Below are 17,999 nucleotides of genomic sequence, written 5' to 3' on the forward strand. Positions count from 1 at the left end.
GGGTGGTTGCTAGGATATTTTGGGTGGTTGCTAGGGTCTTCTGGGTGGTTGCTAGGCGGTTGCTAGGGTATTTTGGGTGGTTGCTAGGGTGTTTTGGGTGGTTGCTAGGCGGTTGCTAGGATATTTTGAGTGGTTGCTAGGGTGTTTTGGGTGGTTGCTAGGCGGTTGCTAGGGTATTTTGGGTGGTTGCTAGGGTGTTTTGGGTGGTTGCTAGGCGGTTGCTAGGGTATTCTGGGTGGTTGCTAGGGTGTTTTGGGTGGTTGTTAGGGTATTCTGGGTGGTTGCTAGGGTGTTTTGGGTGGTTGCTAGGGTGTTTTGGGTGGTTGCTAGGCGGTTGCTAGGGTATTCTGGGTGGTTGCTAGGGTGTTTTGGGTGGTTGTTAGGGTATTCTGGGTGGTTGCTAGGGTGTTTTGGGTGGTTGCTAGGGTGTTTTGGGTGGTTGCTAGGGTATTCTGGGTGGTTGCTAGGGTGTTTTGGGTGGTTGCTAGGGTGTTTTGGGTGGTTGCTAGGCGGTTGCTAGGATATTTTGGGTGGTTACTAGGGTCTTTTGGGTGGTTGCTAGGCGGTTGCTAGGGTCTTTTGGGTGGTTGCTAGGATATTTTGGGTGGTTGCTAGGGTCTTCTGGGTGGTTGCTAGGCGGTTGCTAGGGTATTTTGGGTGGTTGCTAGGGTGTTTTGGGTGGTTGCTAGGCGGTTGCTAGGGTATTCTGGGTGGTTGCTAGGGTGTTTTGGGTGGTTGCTAGGGTCTTTTGGGTGGTTGCTAGGCAGTTGCTAGGGTTTTTGGGTGGTTGCTAGGGTATTCTGGGTGGTTGCTAGGGTGTTTTGGGTGGTTGCTAGGGTGTTTTGGGTGGTTGCTAGGCGGTTGCTAGGGTCTTATGGGTGGTTGCTAGGTGGTTGCTAGGGTGTTATGGGTGGTTGCTAGGCTGTTCTGGGTGGTTGATAGGCGGTTGCTAGGGTGTTATGGGTGGTTGTTATGGTGTTGCTAGGCGGTTGCTAAGGTATTCAGGGCGGTTGATATGGTGTTAATAGGTGGCTGGTAGTTGTCACAGATGGTTACTATGAAGTTTTTATAGAGTTCTTAGCATGATCTTGGCATGATTTAACACTTAACTAATCACTATTAGCATGTAGCTATTCACTGCTAGCATGTGTAGTATGTTGGAAGTGCTGTTTGCTAGCATGAGTCAAAAGAGCCAAACCTCATCTCTATACGATGTTCTGATACAGAGATATAGGTCTTACAAAACGGTTGCTAGGGTACTCGAGTTTGGTTGCTATGGAGTTGCTTGGGAGCTGGAAGATTTAAACTTAAGAAGTTTATAGTGGTTTTAAGTTTACAGTAGTTTACAGTAGTTTGAAGTTTGACAGATAGATAAATAAGTTAGATAGACACACACACACACACAAACACACACACACACACAGACACAAACACACACACACACACTAACTCGCTCACACACTCACTCATAAACTCAGTGTGTGTGTCTGAGTTTAGAGTTTATAAGTGTATAAATTGATGAGTTTATAAGTGTATGAGTTCTTGAGTTTTGAGTTTATAAGTTTAAATCAGTTTAGAGTTTATAAGTTTAAATGAGATTAAGAGTTCAGAGTTTATTAATTTATGAGTTTAAGAGTTCATAAGTTTATGAATTCATGAGTTTATAAGTTAATTAGTTTATAAGTGTTTATAGTTTAGAGTTTATTAGTTTAAATGAGTCTCATTGGCTCATATAGTATATAGAACGGCAGTTTGGTTTAGTCTTCAAGGTGTTTAGATTTAAATTTTTGTCGGTTTGAATTTTTTAGAACTCCCCAATGTAAGTCAATGGGAGTTTTTGAATGAGTTTTTTCGAGTTTTGATCGTCATTTGTAGGAAAACCGTAAGTCCGATCAGTCTGAAAAGATATAGCATACCGAGTCAGATCAGTTTGAGTGTCTGAGCCGAGTTTGGAGTATGTAGAGTTAAAGCTCTAGGAGGAGTTTGATATAGATTTTTTTAGGGTCAGAAGAATAATAATAACTAGATGCGAAAGTTCGTCGAGACAAACTTTAAGTTGGCTTGAGAAAGTTTGGACCGGAAAGTCTTTTGCTAGGCGGTTGTTAGGATGTTATGGGTGGTCGCTATGGTGTTGCTAGGCGGTTGCTAAGGTATTCTGGGTGGTTGCTAGGCGGTTGCTAGGGTATTTTGGGTGGTTGCTAGGGTGTTTTGGGTGGTTGCTAGGGTGTTTTGGGTGGTTGCTAGGCGGTTGCCAGGGTCTTTTGTGTGGTTGCTAGGCGGTTGCTAGGGTGTTCTGGGTGGTTGCTAGGATATTTTGGGTGGTTGCTAGGGTCTTTTGGGTGGTTGCTAGGGTATTTTGGGTGGTTGCTAGGCGGTTGCTAGGGTGTTTTGGGTGGTTGCTAGGCGGTTTTGGGTGGTTGCTAGGCGGTTGCTAGGGTATTTTGGGTGGTTGCTAGGGTGTTCTGGGTGGTTGCTAGGCAGTTGCTAGGGTGTTATGGGTGGTTGCTATGGTGTTGCTAGGCGTTGCTAAGGTATTCTGGGTGGTTGCTAGGTGGTGGCCAGGGTGTTCTGGGTGGTTGCTAGGCTGTTTTGGGTGGTTGCTAGGGTATTCTGGGTGGTTGCTAGGGTCTTTTGGGTGGTTGCTAGGGTCTTTTGGGTGGTTGCTAGGGTCTTTTGGGTGGTTGCTAGGCGGTTGCTAGGGTCTTTTGGGTGGTTGCTACGGTGTTCTGGGTGGTTGCTAGGGTCTTTTGGGTGGTTGCTAGGCGGTTGCTAGGGTGTTCTGGGGGGTTGCTATGGTATTCAGGGCGGTTGATATGGTGTTACTAGGTGGTTGGTAGTTATCACAGATGGTTACTATGGAGTTTTTATAGAGTTCTTAGCATGATCTTGGCATGATTTAACACTTAACTAATCGCTATTAGCATGTAGCTATTCACTGCTAGCATATGTAGCATGTTGGAAGTGCTGTTTGCTAGCATGAGTCAAAAGAGCCAAACCTCATCTCTATACGATGTTCTGATACAGAGATATAGGTCTTGCAAAACGGTTGCTAGGGTACTCAAGTTTGGTTGCTATGGAGTTGCTTGGGAGCTGGGAGCTTTAAACTTAAGAAGTTTAAATTGGTTTGAAGTTTAAAGTAGTTTAAAGTAGTTTGAAGTTTATGATAGATATATAAATAAGTTAGATAGATACAAACAAACACACACACACACACACACACACACACACACACACACACACACACTCACACAGACTACCTCGCTCACACACTCACTCAGACACACACACACACACACACTCAGAGTTTATGAGTTTAGAGTTTATAAGTGTACAAGTTTTTGAGTTTAGAGTTTATAAGTTTAAATGAGTTTAGAGTTCAGAATTTATTAATTTATGAGTTTAAGAGTTCATAAGTCTATGAATTCATGAGTTTATTAGTTAATTAGTTATTAAATTTAAGTTAATTAGTTTATAAGTGTATGAGATTAGAGTTTATTAGTTTAAATGAGTTTCATTGGCTAATATATATAGAATGGCAGTTTGAATTAGTTTTCAAGGGATTTAGATTTAAATTTTTGTCGGTTGGTGAGTTTGAATTTTTTTAGAATGCCCAATGTTAAGTCAATGGGAGTTTTTCCGAGTTTTGATCGTCATTTTTAGGAAAACCGTAAGTCCGATCAGTCTGAAAATAGATAGCACACTTAGTCAGAAAAGTTTGAGTGTCTGAGCCGAGTTTGGAGTATGTAGAGTTAAAGCTCTAGGAGGAGTTTAATATAGAAATTTTAGTCTCAGAATAATAATAATAATAACTAGATGCGAAAGTTCGTCGAGACAAACTTTAAGTTGGCTTGAGAAAGTTTGGAGCAGAAACTTTTTTGCTAGGTGGTTGCTAGGATGTTATGGGTGGATGCTATGGTGTTGCTAGGGTATTTTGGGCGGTTGCTAGGGTGTTCTGGGTGGTTGCTAGGCGGTTGCTAGGGTGTTATGAGTGGTTACTAGGATGTTTTGGGTGGTTGCTAGGGTGTTGCTAGGGTATTTTGGGTGGTTACTAGGGTGTTCTAGGTGGTTGCTAGGCGGTTGCTAGGATATTTTGGGTGGTTGCTAGGGTCTTTTGGGTGGTTGCTAGGCGGTTGCTAGGGTATTTTAGGTGGTTGCTAGGATATTTTGGGTGGTTGCTAGGGTATTTTGGGTGGTTGCTAGGGTGTTCTGGGTGGTTGCTAGGCGGTTGCTAGGATATTTTGGGTGGTTGCTAGGCTGTTTTGGGTGGTTGCTAGGGTATTCTGGGTGGTTGCTATGGTGTTGCTAGGGTATTTTGGGCGGTTGCTAGGGTGTTCTGGGTGGTTGCTAGGTGGTTGCTAGGGTGTCCTGGGTGGTTGCTAAGGTCTTTTGGGTGGTTGCTAGGCAGTTGCTAGGGTTTTCTGGGTGGTTGCTAGGCTGTTTTGGGTGGTTGTTAGGCGGTTGCTAGGATATTTCTGATGGTTGCTAGGGTCTTTTGGGTGGTTGCTAGGCGGTTGCTAGGATTTTTTGGGTGGTTGCTAGGGTCTTTTGGGTGGTTGCTAGGCGGTTGCTAGGGTATTTTAGGTGGTTGCTAGGATCTTTTGGGTGGTTGCTAGGCGGTTGCTAGGGTCTTTTGGGTGGTTGCTAGGATATTTTAGGTGGTTGCTAGGCAGTTGCTAGGGTTTTCTGGGTGGTTGCTAGGCTGTTTTGGGTGGTTGCTAGGCGGTTGCTAGGATATTTCTGATGGTTGCTAGGGTCTTTTGGGTGGTTGCTAGGCGGTTGCTAGGATTTTTTGGGTGGTTGCTAGGGTCTTTTGGGTGGTTGCTAGGCGGTTGCTAGGGTATTTTAGGTGGTTGCTAGGGTCTTTTGGGTGGTTGCTAGGCGGTTGCTAGGGTCTTTTGGGTGGTTGCTAGGATATTTTAGGTGGTTGCTAGGGTCTTTTGGGTGGTTGCTAGGCGGTTGCTAGGGTCTTTTGGGTGGTTGCTAGGCGGTTGCTAGGGTGTTTTGGGTGGTTGCTAGGATGTTTTGGGTGGTTGCTAGGGTCTTTTGGGTGGTTGCTAGGCGGTTGCTAGGGTGTTTTGGGTGGTTGCTAGGATATTTTGGGTGGTTGGTAGGCGATTGCTAGGGTGTTTTGGGTGGTTGCTAGGATATTTTGGGTGGTTGCTAGGCGGTTGCTAGGGTCTTTTGGGTGGTTGCTAGGCGGTTGCTAGGTCTTTTGGGTGGTTGCTAGGATATTTTGGGTGGTTGCTAGGGTCTTTTGGGTGGTTGCTAGGGTGTTCTGGGTGGTTGCTAGGCGGTTGGTAGGGTGTTCTGGGTGGTTGCTAGGGTCTTTTGGGTAGTTGCTAGGCGGTTGCTAGGATATTTTGGGTAGTTGCTAGGGTCTTTTGGGTGGTTGCTAGGATATTTTCGGTGGTTGCTAGGGTCTTTTGGGTGGTTGCTAGGCGGTTGCTAGGGTATTTTGGGTGGTTGCTAGGATATTTTTGGTGGTTGCTAGGGTCTTTTGGGTGGTTGCTAGGATATTTTGGGTGGTTCCTAGGTGGTTGCTAGGGTCTTTTGGGTGGTTGCTAGGTGGTTGCTAGGGTGTTATGGGTGGTTGCTAGGTGTTGCTAGGCGGTTGCTAAGGTATTCAGGGTGGTTGATATGGTGTTACTAGGTGGCTGGTAGTTGTCAGAGATGGTTACTATGGAGTTTTTATAGAGTTCTTAGCATGATCTTGGCATGATTTAACACTTAACTAATCACTATTAGCATGTAGCTATTCACTGCTAGCATGTGTAGTTTGTTGGAAGTGATGTTTGCTAGCATGAGTCAAAAGAGCCAAACCTCATCTCTATACGATGTTCTGATACAGAGATATAGGTCTTACAAAACGGTTGCTAGGGTACTCGAGTTTGGTTGCTATGGAGTTGCTTGGGAGCTGGAAGATTTAAACTTAACAAGTTTATAGTGGTTTGAAGTTTACAGTAGTTTGAAGTTTGACAGATAGATAAATAAGTTAGATAGACACACACACACACACACACACACACACACACACACACACACACACACACAAACAAACACACAAACACACACACACACACACACACCCACTAACTCGCTCACACACTCACTCATAAACTCAGTGTGTGTGTCTGAGTTTAGAGTTTATAAGTGTATAAATTGATGAGTTTATAAGTGTATGAGTTCTTGAGTTTTGAGTTTATAAGTTTAAATCAGTTTAGAGTTTATAAGTTTAAATGAGATTAAGAGTTCAGAGTTTATTAATTTATGAGTTTAAGAGTTCATAAGTTTATGAATTCATGAGTTTATAAGTTAATTAGTTTATAAGTGTTTATAGTTTAGAGTTTATTAGTTTAAATGAGTCTCAATGGCTCATATAGTATATAGAACGGCAGTTTGGTTTAGTCTTCAAGGTGTTTAGATTTAAATTTTTGTCGGTTTGAATTTTTTAGAACTCCCCAATGTAAGTCAATGGAGTTTTTGAATGAGTTTTTTCGAGTTTTGATCGTCATTTTTAGGAAAACCGTAAGTCCGATCAGTCTGAAAAGATATAGCATACCGAGTCAGATCAGTTTGAGTGTCTGAGCCGAGTTTGGAGTATGTAGGGTTAAAGCTCTAGGACGAGTTTGATATAGATTTTTTTAGGGTCAGAAGAATAATAATAATAAGTTTAAATAGGATTTCAATATGTTGGCTTTCTCAAGCCAACTTAATAAGTTTAAATAGGATTTCAATATGTTGGCTTTCTCAAGCCAACTTAATAATAATAATAAGTTTAAATAGGATTTCAATATGTTGGCTTTCTCAAGCCAACTTAATAAGTTTAAGTACAATATCAGTAAGTTGGCTTTCTCAAGCCAACTTAATAATACACAAAGACCAGTCTTACTGTATAAAAGATCGATCCATCACAGATCATTTACATTTGGTACAGAACATGCTTGATTTTGCTTTTCAAAACAATATCAATATTGGGTTTCTGTCATTAGATCAGGAAAAAGCTTTTGACAGAGTTGACCACACTTTTCTTTTTAGTACTTTAAAGGCTTTCGGATTTGGGGATGTTTTTATCTCTAAGATTAAACTGCTATATACTGAGGCTACGTGTAGTATGGTCCTCCTGTGGAGATCCGCAGAGGTATCCGGCAAGCGTGTCCTCTCTCGGGTCAGCTATTGAGCCTCTCTATGTAGATTAAGAGGACAGCTTATGGGTTTAAATGTTAGTACACTGGGTTTTAAAGAACCTACTAAACTCTCTGCATATGCAGACGACATTACACTGTTAATTAGTGGACAGAGTGAGGTCAATCTCTAAAAGGAGCTCTAGCATGCTACGGGAAGGCTTCTTCGGCTAAAGTTAACGGGTAAAAGTGAGGGTCTTTGGTCTTGGTCTGAATAGTCCACCACTCCCTGGTGGATTACAGTGGAGGAGAACAGGTCTTAAATATCTAGGGGTGTTTTAGGAGTAGACGGATATAAGAGACAAACCTGTGAGGGCTTAGTGGAGAAAGGTTGTGCTCGGGTGTCTCACTGGGAACGGTTCCTACAGCGAGACGGTCCTGGTCTGCAGAAATCTGCTGGCTTCATCTTCATGGCACAGGATGATAATTCTAGAGCCTCCAGAAGATCTAGTAAGGAAAATCCAGAAAGCCTGGTGTATTATATTGAGGACGGAGGACAGGGGCTGGTCCTTCAGAGACGACTCTACGGGGAGCACGAGCTTGGACATCGACGAGCTGGACAGCTTTCCGGTCAGTACTGAGAGCATGGACACTTTTAACAATATCTTGGGCAAACGGTGTGCTGGGCCTGTGGATGAGGAGGAACCTGTGCTCTTGAACCTTTATTAGACCTTTATTTAACCAGAAAAGAGCTCTCTGAGATTAAAAATCTCTTTCACAGGAGTGTCCTGGCCAAAATGTGCAGCAATACATTCAGTTACATCACAGATAAACATCACACAAACAGATTAGAAAAAAAAAAAGAAAAAAAAAAGAAAGAAAAAAACCCTTAAAAGCAATTGCATAATGTTAGATCAACTTCCATTTGCTGGATAACTGATTTGAAACGGTCCAGAGTCAGTAGATTTTCTAATTTTAATTTAGATTGGAGGAGATTCCAATCAAACGGCGCTGCATACATAAAAGACTTCTTACCAAACTCAGTTCGAGCAAAAGGAACAGAAAGAGTATAAAAGTTTTGCGAACGAAGAGAATAGTTCTTGATAATTTTCTGCTGCACAAAACAACAGAGATAAGAAGGCAACAACCCCAAGATGGCTTTGTAAATAATTAAGTACCAGTGCGTTTTTCTTCTGGTAGACAAAGAAGGCCAACCTACTCTATGGTACAAGGTGCAATGATGAGTTGAAGATTTACAATTTGATATAAACCTTAGAGCGCCATGATAAACGGCATCTAAGGAAGAAAGAAGATAATAAGGTGCAAATTGATATACAACATCACCATAATCGAGAACAGGGAGAAAAGTAGCAGAGACTAATTTTTTTTTTTACATTAAAAGAGAAGCAAAACTTGTTCCTGAAATAAAACCCAAGCTTGATTTTCAACTTATTCTTCAGTTGAGTGATATGAGAACTAAAAGATAGGGCATCATCAACTATGATGCCTAGATATTTGTACTCTTTTACTGATTCAATCACTGTACCTTGAAAGGTCTGAAGAGATACTAAATTATTTTCAAGTTTTTTTGATTTGGTAAATAACATATACTTGGTTTTATCAGTATTCAGAACAAGTTTTAAACTGTGAAGCCTTAACTGAATAATATCAAAGGCTGACTGAAGCTTAGACAAGGCTTGCTGTCCAGAGGAAGCGCTGCTATACACAACAGAATCATCCAACCCAGTCTCTTACTACTGCGTATCTATACCACGAGTTTTCATTTTCATTTGGCGTAGTATTTACACGCCAAAGTCACATTTCGCGTTCATATGGTACGCAAAACCCTCCCGTTAAACTTCTATTGATGGAAAATGCGTATGCATTGCACGCAGAAATGTATTATAGTTAACGTCATCGTCCCGCCCCTTAATCGTACGAAGATTCACGATTCCATCTCGTGCAGATGCCGAAGGTGCATGCAGAAATACGTGTTATTATTATTTTTTATTTTTTTTATTATTTTTATTATTTTATTTTTTTTGTACAGAAACATAACTCATAATCTCTAATGGGGGCGAATGGTCACATCATTTAATCTATTGATTCGTGACACGGGCACGTTTATTTCGTTATTTTCGTAATACCAGCACGTTTTTTAAACTAATGTATTTTAAATGGGCAGCGTCTTGTGATCACAGCACGATTCTTTCTGCCTATCGGGCTGCAGCAGAGAACCTGTTTAATCAACATTAATTCACGAGATTTTATCTTGTCATGGACCATGGTTTATGTATTTTTTTTAATGTTATTTTTCGATCTTATTGCCAGGGAAGCTGGATTGCTTTGCTGTTTATTGATATTTAAAAATATATATTTTATCAGTATGAAATCGCGCTGCAAGAAGTCTCGTTCCGAACACATCGCGATATTTGGCATCAGTTCACGTGTGCCAGATGTTGGTAAGTAATAAATACGATGTCCTAATAATCTGTGATATAATGTCTTTTCTGTTTGTCGATATTAATAAGATTAGCTCACATTCAGTCACTGCATTATATCTGTCATCGCCACGGAGGCTTTGCGTTTCATTGCTTTCTAATTCTAAACAGGGTGATTAAACACCGTCTGTCACGTGACGTGCTGTTGTATTTGTAGTAGAAGCACAGTAAAAACAACACTTACCATGCTTTAACCACATTAACATTAGTTTTACTGTGATAAGTGTAGTAAAAAGACAGTAATCACAAAACTGACCATGCGTTTACCACACTATTGGTAGTTTTAATGTGATTCGTATTGTAAATGTACAGTAACCACAATACTTACCATGCTTTTACTACAGTAACCCTAATTTTACTGTGATAGGTGTTGTACAAGGACAGTAACCACAAAACTTACCATGCTTTTACCACAGTAACCCTAATTTTACTGTGATAGGTGTGGTAAAAGGACAGTAACCACAACACTTACCATGCTTTTACCACAGTAACCCTAATTTTACTGTGATAGGTGTGGTAAAAGGACAGTGACCACAAAACTTACCATGCTTTTACCACAGTAACCCTAATTTTACTGTTATAGGTATGGTAAAAGGACAGTAACCACAAAACTTACCATGCTTTTACCACAGTAACCCTAATTTTACTGTGATACGTATTGTAAAAGGACAGTAACCACAAAACTTACCATGCTTTTACCACAGTAACCCTAATTTTACTGTGATAGGTGTGGTAAAAGGACAGTAACCACAACACTTACCATGCTTTTACCACAGTAACCCTAATTTTACAGTGATAGGTGTGGTAAAAGGACAGTAACCACAAAACTTACCATGCTTTAAACCTCAGTAACCTTAGTTTTACTGTGATTGGTGTAGTACAGGGCAGTAATCACAAAACTTACCATGCTATTCTCCAGAATTGGTAGTTTTAAAGTGATATTTGTTGTAAATGCATATTAAACACAACACTTGCCATGCTTTTAATGCTTTATAATGTAACATCCAATATTTGTAAGGCAGTACTTTGTCCTTTAAAGAATCCTATATATTATTAATTATACATAATGATATTTTCTTTTCTTTTTTTTCAGCTGAAAAGACCAAAAGGGCCTTTCGGACTCAGTCAGCCCCATATTGTTTGAGAACAAGTAAACGGAGGAGACGGAAAGCTGCATAGGTAAATATTTGCAATGTATGTGTTGTTTTTAACCCTAAATCAAATAATTTATCAAGCATTTGTTGTTTCTTAAACCTTTTCTCACAAAACCCATAGCCCAATCCGTATGAACATAGTCTGAAGGTCTTAACAATTCACAAGATTTAACAAGTTGTCAAATTCGTACGATACTCTTACATATTTGTATACTCGTACACAATCCTGCAGCTTTTACTCCTAGTGCTGTCATTGGCTACTGCCTCAATTCCTGTACGGAATTATCGCGATATTTGTAAATCAGTTGAGCCCCTTCTTGGAAAGTAGTCGGATGTCCCACACACTGTTAGAAAGTTGATATTAATTGCATTGTATTTATTACAATTATTACAAATTGGTCCCCGTCTGTTTATGTTCCAGTGATACATGATGTCTCTCCACACCTCATAACCTACCTCTGTTTGCAAGAGTGGAAAAGCTTATCTGACATTATCATGTCATCAGATACTCAATTATTTTGTCGTAATCAGAGCAGTTACACTGCCCTACCCGTTTGCATGTAAATCATTTTCATACGATTATTGCTTGCTTTTATAGACATACTTTTATTCATAGAAATGCCCATATATCAGTGAACTTATAACATAAAAATGCTTTTAACATTTAATTATGCAACACTCTTTACAGAAAAATATCCCACAGTTATGGATAAACTCACAACGTCATCATCAAGTGCTGTGCTGGGCACATTGGGCAACAAGTGTCCTCCAACGTATTCGATCCGTGGCCAGGTTCTTCACATCTTCCCATGGGACACTGACATTCTTCAGGTCTTCGTGAAACATCTGTCTCTGTGTCTTCCTTGGTCTTCCCTGTCTCCTGCATCCTCCTGGTGGTGTCCACTTCATCACTGTGTTTGGGTGTTGTTGTTTGGGCATGCGTAGGATGTGTCCAGCGAGGTGCACCCTTTGCTCTGTCTCAGTTTCTGAAAGTCCTCATGTGGAGTCCCACTCCTCCTCAGGATCTCTTTGATATATGCAGAACCAATACTGAATATAGTGATTTATCTTTTTCCATATTGTTAAAGCATTTTGTTTTCTCTTTCAGCTTCATAAACTGTCCTTGATTTCTGCCTAATGCCTTTATAAAAAAGGGTCAGTGCACATCAGGTGTTTTGCTAAAGGACATATTCATTGCATAGTTACAATAAAAGTGACCAATAATCACAAGGATATAGAATGAAAGTTGAGAATGTAAAATGTTGTGCTTATGTTTTTGCCTATTTGTTCTTTAAAGCAAAGAAACAAATGTATTTTCACATAACAAAGTTGAATCTCATCTCTTGGTTTGTAAATATATAACTTCATCATAGCAATTTTTTAATGTTAATGTATGTGTCACTATAATAGATTGCCCCTGTATCTGGATATTTTTAATTAACTGATTTTTATACTGTTGTGCTGTAGTTTTGGCACTACATTTGTCTTTAAACAGTTTGACATTAAATATTGGAATATGCTTTCAAAATTGTGTCCATTCATTTGTGCTTTTGTTACATTTATTTGAATATAATTGATATACCTTTTTAATATACTATACATAGTGAAAATGAATCATTATATTCCAACACAATATAAAATTCTGTAGGTGACTGAATATGATTCTCTGGCACTCAGTTTATGGCTTCAGCAGATGTGAATGGATCAACATGATGTTAATGTATTTTTGAAGACACATTTTTATTTATCTTGAATATCATTTGTCTTTATGCTACTTTATCAACTTTATTGATAAAGTGTTGTTTAATAAAGTCCTCCAATAAAGTGTTGTTTAATAAAGTATGGTGAATATTGTGTATAGAAAAAGTGGTGTTTGGTACAATAAATAGAATTTTCTATTTTAGAAATTTTAATTTCTTATTTATTTAGTATTTATTTTTAATTTAGTTTTAGTCATTTTAATTTAGTAATTTAGTACTAGTAATTTAGTACTTGAGTAATTTAGTTTTAAATTCATAATTTAAAAACAACTACATATAATTAATGACCATGATTATTTTACTTAGAACAAAAAAACTTAGATCTGGTTAATGATATTTGGGACAACAATGCAACATAAGTTGCATATACTTGCATGTATGTCACGTTTCAGTGAAATAAAGGGAAACTAAATTACAAGAGGCTGCAGTGGGCTATCTTCCTATAAACACTTCAAGCATAATTGAAGATGATCCATGTTGATCATTGTAGTACATCTACTACTGCTTTTCAAATGAAAGCAGACATTACTGATGTCAGGCATATAAGCAGCAATCAGAAGGGGTGAAAAGGAAATGTTGGCACTGTTTTTTTTTTGTTTTACTGAATGGTGCATTATCTTTGTGTAATAGTAAAACTGTGTGTAGATCTGTGTAGATTGTATTGCCCTTCCACCTCCAGGGGCCCAGCAACGGCCCCCAGAAGAGCAAAAAAATGCACATTTCAAATGGCTGTAACTCAAAGTCCGGTTAGTGTATCAAAGAGAAAATCGGCAGGACAACTGCTTATGCAATGTTTAATAAATAATGTTGGCCACAGTTATCAGACATATATGGAAAGCTGGCATAAAGGTTATTTTTAAAGTGCTCACAGTAAAATATCAAATTTCAGCCTGCCCCTCATATATGTCATAAAGGTTTGCACAATGAACATATTTAGATATCCAGTTGTCCATTAAATATATTATTTATTTAACATTTATTGTTTCATTACTAAACGTTTTAAACTACATTACCCACATGTCTCTGTCATTCTATCAGTGGAACCAGAAGCATTGTGCTGTAGTTCATTGAAATGTGCAGACATGCTTAGGGTTAGGGTTAGGGTTAGGATCTCAGTAAAGGAGTAACTTCTCACAACATAGAGACACTTTATAGTTAGCTTAATCTATAACTAACGTAATAATAACACCAAAACATACTTTGTAACATGAAGCGCCGTTTTATATGTGTTAAACGATCGTCCAATCACAGCGAGTTCTGCGATAAAGTCACAGCCAATAACAACCCAGCTGAACAGATGCGTCACACTTACATGCCCATTTATGGCAAATGATGACATCTCTTCTGGTTCCGCCTGCAGGGATAGATACCTTAAATATTTTATATTTAGGCTGTTAAACATGTATTCCTTCTAATTAAATTATAAAACTCATATTTAAAAACAAAAGACTCCTTTGTGTGGTTACCATCCAAAAACGAGTTCACATGATCAATGTTACAAATTAGCTTTTTTGATTAGACTGATGCATAAATACATTTGAAAGAGAAACTTTTTTCTAAGCAATGTCCTACAGCAGGGGTAGTTTTGCAGTATTTTAATTAAAGATAATTGCATGTTCTAAAGTGCTTCTAACATTTACAGTGTATAGTATATTAAAGGTATATCAATTATATTCAAATAAATGTAACAAAAGCACAAATGAATGGACACAATTTTGAAAGCATATTCCAATATTTAATGTCAAACTGTTTAAAGACAAATGTAGTGCCAAAACTACAGCACAACAGTATAAAAATCAGTTAATTAAAAATATCCAGATACAGGAGCAATCTATTATAGTGACACATACATTAACATTAAAAAATTGCTATGATGAAGTTATATATTTACAAACCAAGAGATGAGATTCAACTTTGTTATGTGAAAATACATTTGTTTCTTTGCTTTAAAGAACAAATAGGCAAAAACATAAGCACAACATTTTACATTCTCAACTTTCATTCTATATCCTTGTGATTATTGGTCACTTTTATTGTAACTATGCAATGAATATGTCCTTTAGCAAAACACCTGATGTGCACTGACCCTTTTTTATAAAGGCATTAGGCAGAAATCAAGGACAGTTTATGAAGCTGAAAGAGAAAACAAAATGCTTTAACAATATGGAAAAAGATAAATCACTATATTCAGTATTGGTTCTGCATATATCAAAGAGATCCTGAGGAGGAGTGGGACTCCACATGAGGACTTTCAGAAACTGAGACAGAGCAAAGGGTGCACCTCGCTGGACACATCCTACGCATGCCCAAACAACAACACCCAAACACAGTGATGAAGTGGACACCACCAGGAGGATGCAGGAGACAGGGAAGACCAAGGAAGACACAGAGACAGATGTTTCACGAAGACCTGAAGAATGTCAGTGTCCCATGGGAAGATGTGAAGAACCTGGCCACGGATCGAATACGTTGGAGGACACTTGTTGCCCAATGTGCCCAGCACAGCACTTGATGATGACGTTGTGAGTTTATCCATAACTGTGGGATATTTTTCTGTAAAGAGTGTTGCATAATTAAATGTTAAAAGCATTTTTATGTTATAAGTTCACTGATATATGGGCATTTCTATGAATAAAAGTATGTCTATAAAAGCAAGCAATAATCGTATGAAAATGATTTACATGCAAACGGGTAGGGCAGTGTAACTGCTCTGATTACGACAAAATAATTGAGTATCTGATGACATGATAATGTCAGATAAGCTTTTCCACTCTTGCAAACAGAGGTAGGTTATGAGGTGTGGAGAGACATCATGTATCACTGGAACATAAACAGACGGGGACCAATTTGTAATAATTGTAATAAATACAATGCAATTAATATCAACTTTCTAACAGTGTGTGGGACATCCGACTACTTTCCAAGAAGGGGCTCAACTGATTTACAAATATCGCGATAATTCCGTACAGGAATTGAGGCAGTAGCCAATGACAGCACTAGGAGTAAAAGCTGCAGGATTGTGTACGAGTATACAAATATGTAAGAGTATCGTACGAATTTGACAACTTGTTAAATCTTGTGAATTGTTAAGACCTTCAGACTATGTTCATACGGATTGGGCTATGGGTTTTGTGAGAAAAGGTTTAAGAAACAACAAATGCTTGATAAATTATTTGATTTAGGGTTAAAAACAACACATACATTGCAAATATTTACCTATGCAGCTTTCCGTCTCCTCCGTTTACTTGTCCTCAAACAATATGGGGCTGACTGAGTCCGAAAGGCCCTTTTGGTCTTTTCAGCTGAAAAAAAAGAAAAGAAAATATCATTATGTATAATTAATAATATATAGGATTCTTTAAAGGACAAAGTACTGCCTTACAAATATTGGATGTTACATTATAAAGCATTAAAAGCATGGCAAGTGTTGTGTTTAATATGCATTTACAACAAATATCACTTTAAAACTACCAATTCTGGAGAATAGCATGGTAAGTTTTGTGATTACTGCCCTGTACTACACCAATCACAGTAAAACTAAGGTTACTGAGGTTTAAAGCATGGTAAGTTTTGTGGTTACTGTCCTTTTACCACACCTATCACTGTAAAATTAGGGTTACTGTGGTAAAAGCATGGTAAGTGTTGTGGTTACTGTCCTTTTACCACACCTATCACAGTAAAATTAGGGTTACTGTGGTAAAAGCATGGTAAGTTTTGTGGTTACTGTCCTTTTACAATACGTATCACAGTAAAATTAGGGTTACTGTGGTAAAAGCATGGTAAGTTTTGTGGTTACTGTCCTTTTACCATACCTATAACAGTAAAATTAGGGTTACTGTGGTAAAAGCATGGTAAGTTTTGTGGTCACTGTCCTTTTACCACACCTATCACAGTAAAATTAGGGTTACTGTGGTAAAAGCATGGTAAGTGTTGTGGTTACTGTCCTTTTACCACACCTATCACAGTAAAATTAGGGTTACTGTGGTAAAAGCATGGTAAGTTTTGTGGTTACTGTCCTTGTACAACACCTATCACAGTAAAATTAGGGTTACTGTAGTAAAAGCATGGTAAGTATTGTGGTTACTGTACATTTACAATACGAATCACATTAAAACTACCAATAGTGTGGTAAACGCATGGTCAGTTTTGTGATTACTGTCTTTTTACTACACTTATCACAGTAAAACTAATGTTAATGTGGTTAAAGCATGGTAAGTGTTGTTTTTACTGTGCTTCTACTACAAATACAACAGCACGTCACGTGACAGACGGTGTTTAATCACCCTGTTTAGAATTAGAAAGCAATGAAACGCAAAGCCTCCGTGGCGATGACAGATATAATGCAGTGACTGAATGTGAGCTAATCTTATTAATATCGACAAACAGAAAAGACATTATATCACAGATTATTAGGACATCGTATTTATTTATTACTACTTACCAACATCTGGCACACGTGAACTGATGCCAAATATCGCGATGTGTTCGGAACGAGACTTCTTCAGCGCGATTTCATACTGATAAAATATATTTTTTTAAATATCAATAAACAGCAAAGCAATCCAGCTTTCCTGGCAATAAGATCGAAAAATAACATTAAAAAAAAATACATAAACCATGGTCCATGACAAGATAAAATCTCGTGAATTAATGTTGATTAAACAGGTTCTCTGCTGCAGCCCGATAGGCAGAAAGAATCGTGCTGTGATCACAAGACGCTGCCCATTTAAAATACATTAGTTTAAAAAACGTGCTGGTATTACGAAAATAACGAAATAAACGTGCCCGTGTCACGAATCAATAGATTAAATGATGTGACCATTCGCCCCCATTAGAGATTATGAGTTATGTTTCTGTACAAAAAAAAAAAAAAAAAAAAAATTAAATAAATAAATAAATAACACGTATTTCTGCATGCACCTTCGGCATCTGCACGAGATGGAATCGTTAATCTTCGTACGATTAAGGGGCGGGACGATGACGTTAACTATAATACATTTCTGCGTGCAATGCATACGCATTTTCCATCAATAGAAGTTTAACCGGAGGGTTTTGCGTACCATATGAACGCGAAATGTGACTTTGGCGTGTAAATACTACGCCAAATGAAAATGAAAACTCGTGGTATAGATACGCAGTAGTAAGAGACTGGGTTGGAATCATCGGCATAGAAATGAAAGTTGGCATCCTGAATGTCATAATCAAGGCTATTTATATAAATGGTAAATAAAAGGGGCCCCAGCACCGATCCTTGGGGAACACCTTTGGAAATCTCTAATAAATCAGATTGTTTACCTTCGGCTTGAACACACTGGGTTCTTCCACTCAGATAATTTTTAAACCAAGGAATAACGTGACTTGATAAACCAACCACCTTCAATCTGTGCAGCAAGATTCCGTGATCCACTGTATCGAAGGCCTTTGATAAATCAATAAAAAGCGAGGCACAAAACCTGCACTGCA

General features: G+C 38.6%; 1 long non-coding RNA gene across 1 annotated transcript; it reads left to right on the forward strand.

Moving 5' to 3' along the window:
* Positions 1-8,862: 8,862 nt before the first annotated feature.
* On the forward strand, positions 8,863-12,463 carry LOC311281307. The gene is made up of 3 exons (XR_014625785.1): positions 8,863-9,583; positions 10,716-10,801; positions 11,465-12,463. It is a non-coding gene; the product is annotated as an uncharacterized lncRNA (long non-coding RNA).
* The last annotated feature ends 5,536 nt before the right edge of the window (positions 12,464-17,999 follow it).

Source organism: Rutilus rutilus (assembly GCF_951802725.1).
Source record: "Rutilus rutilus genome assembly, chromosome: 21".
NCBI lineage: Eukaryota > Metazoa > Chordata > Actinopteri > Cypriniformes > Leuciscidae > Rutilus > Rutilus rutilus.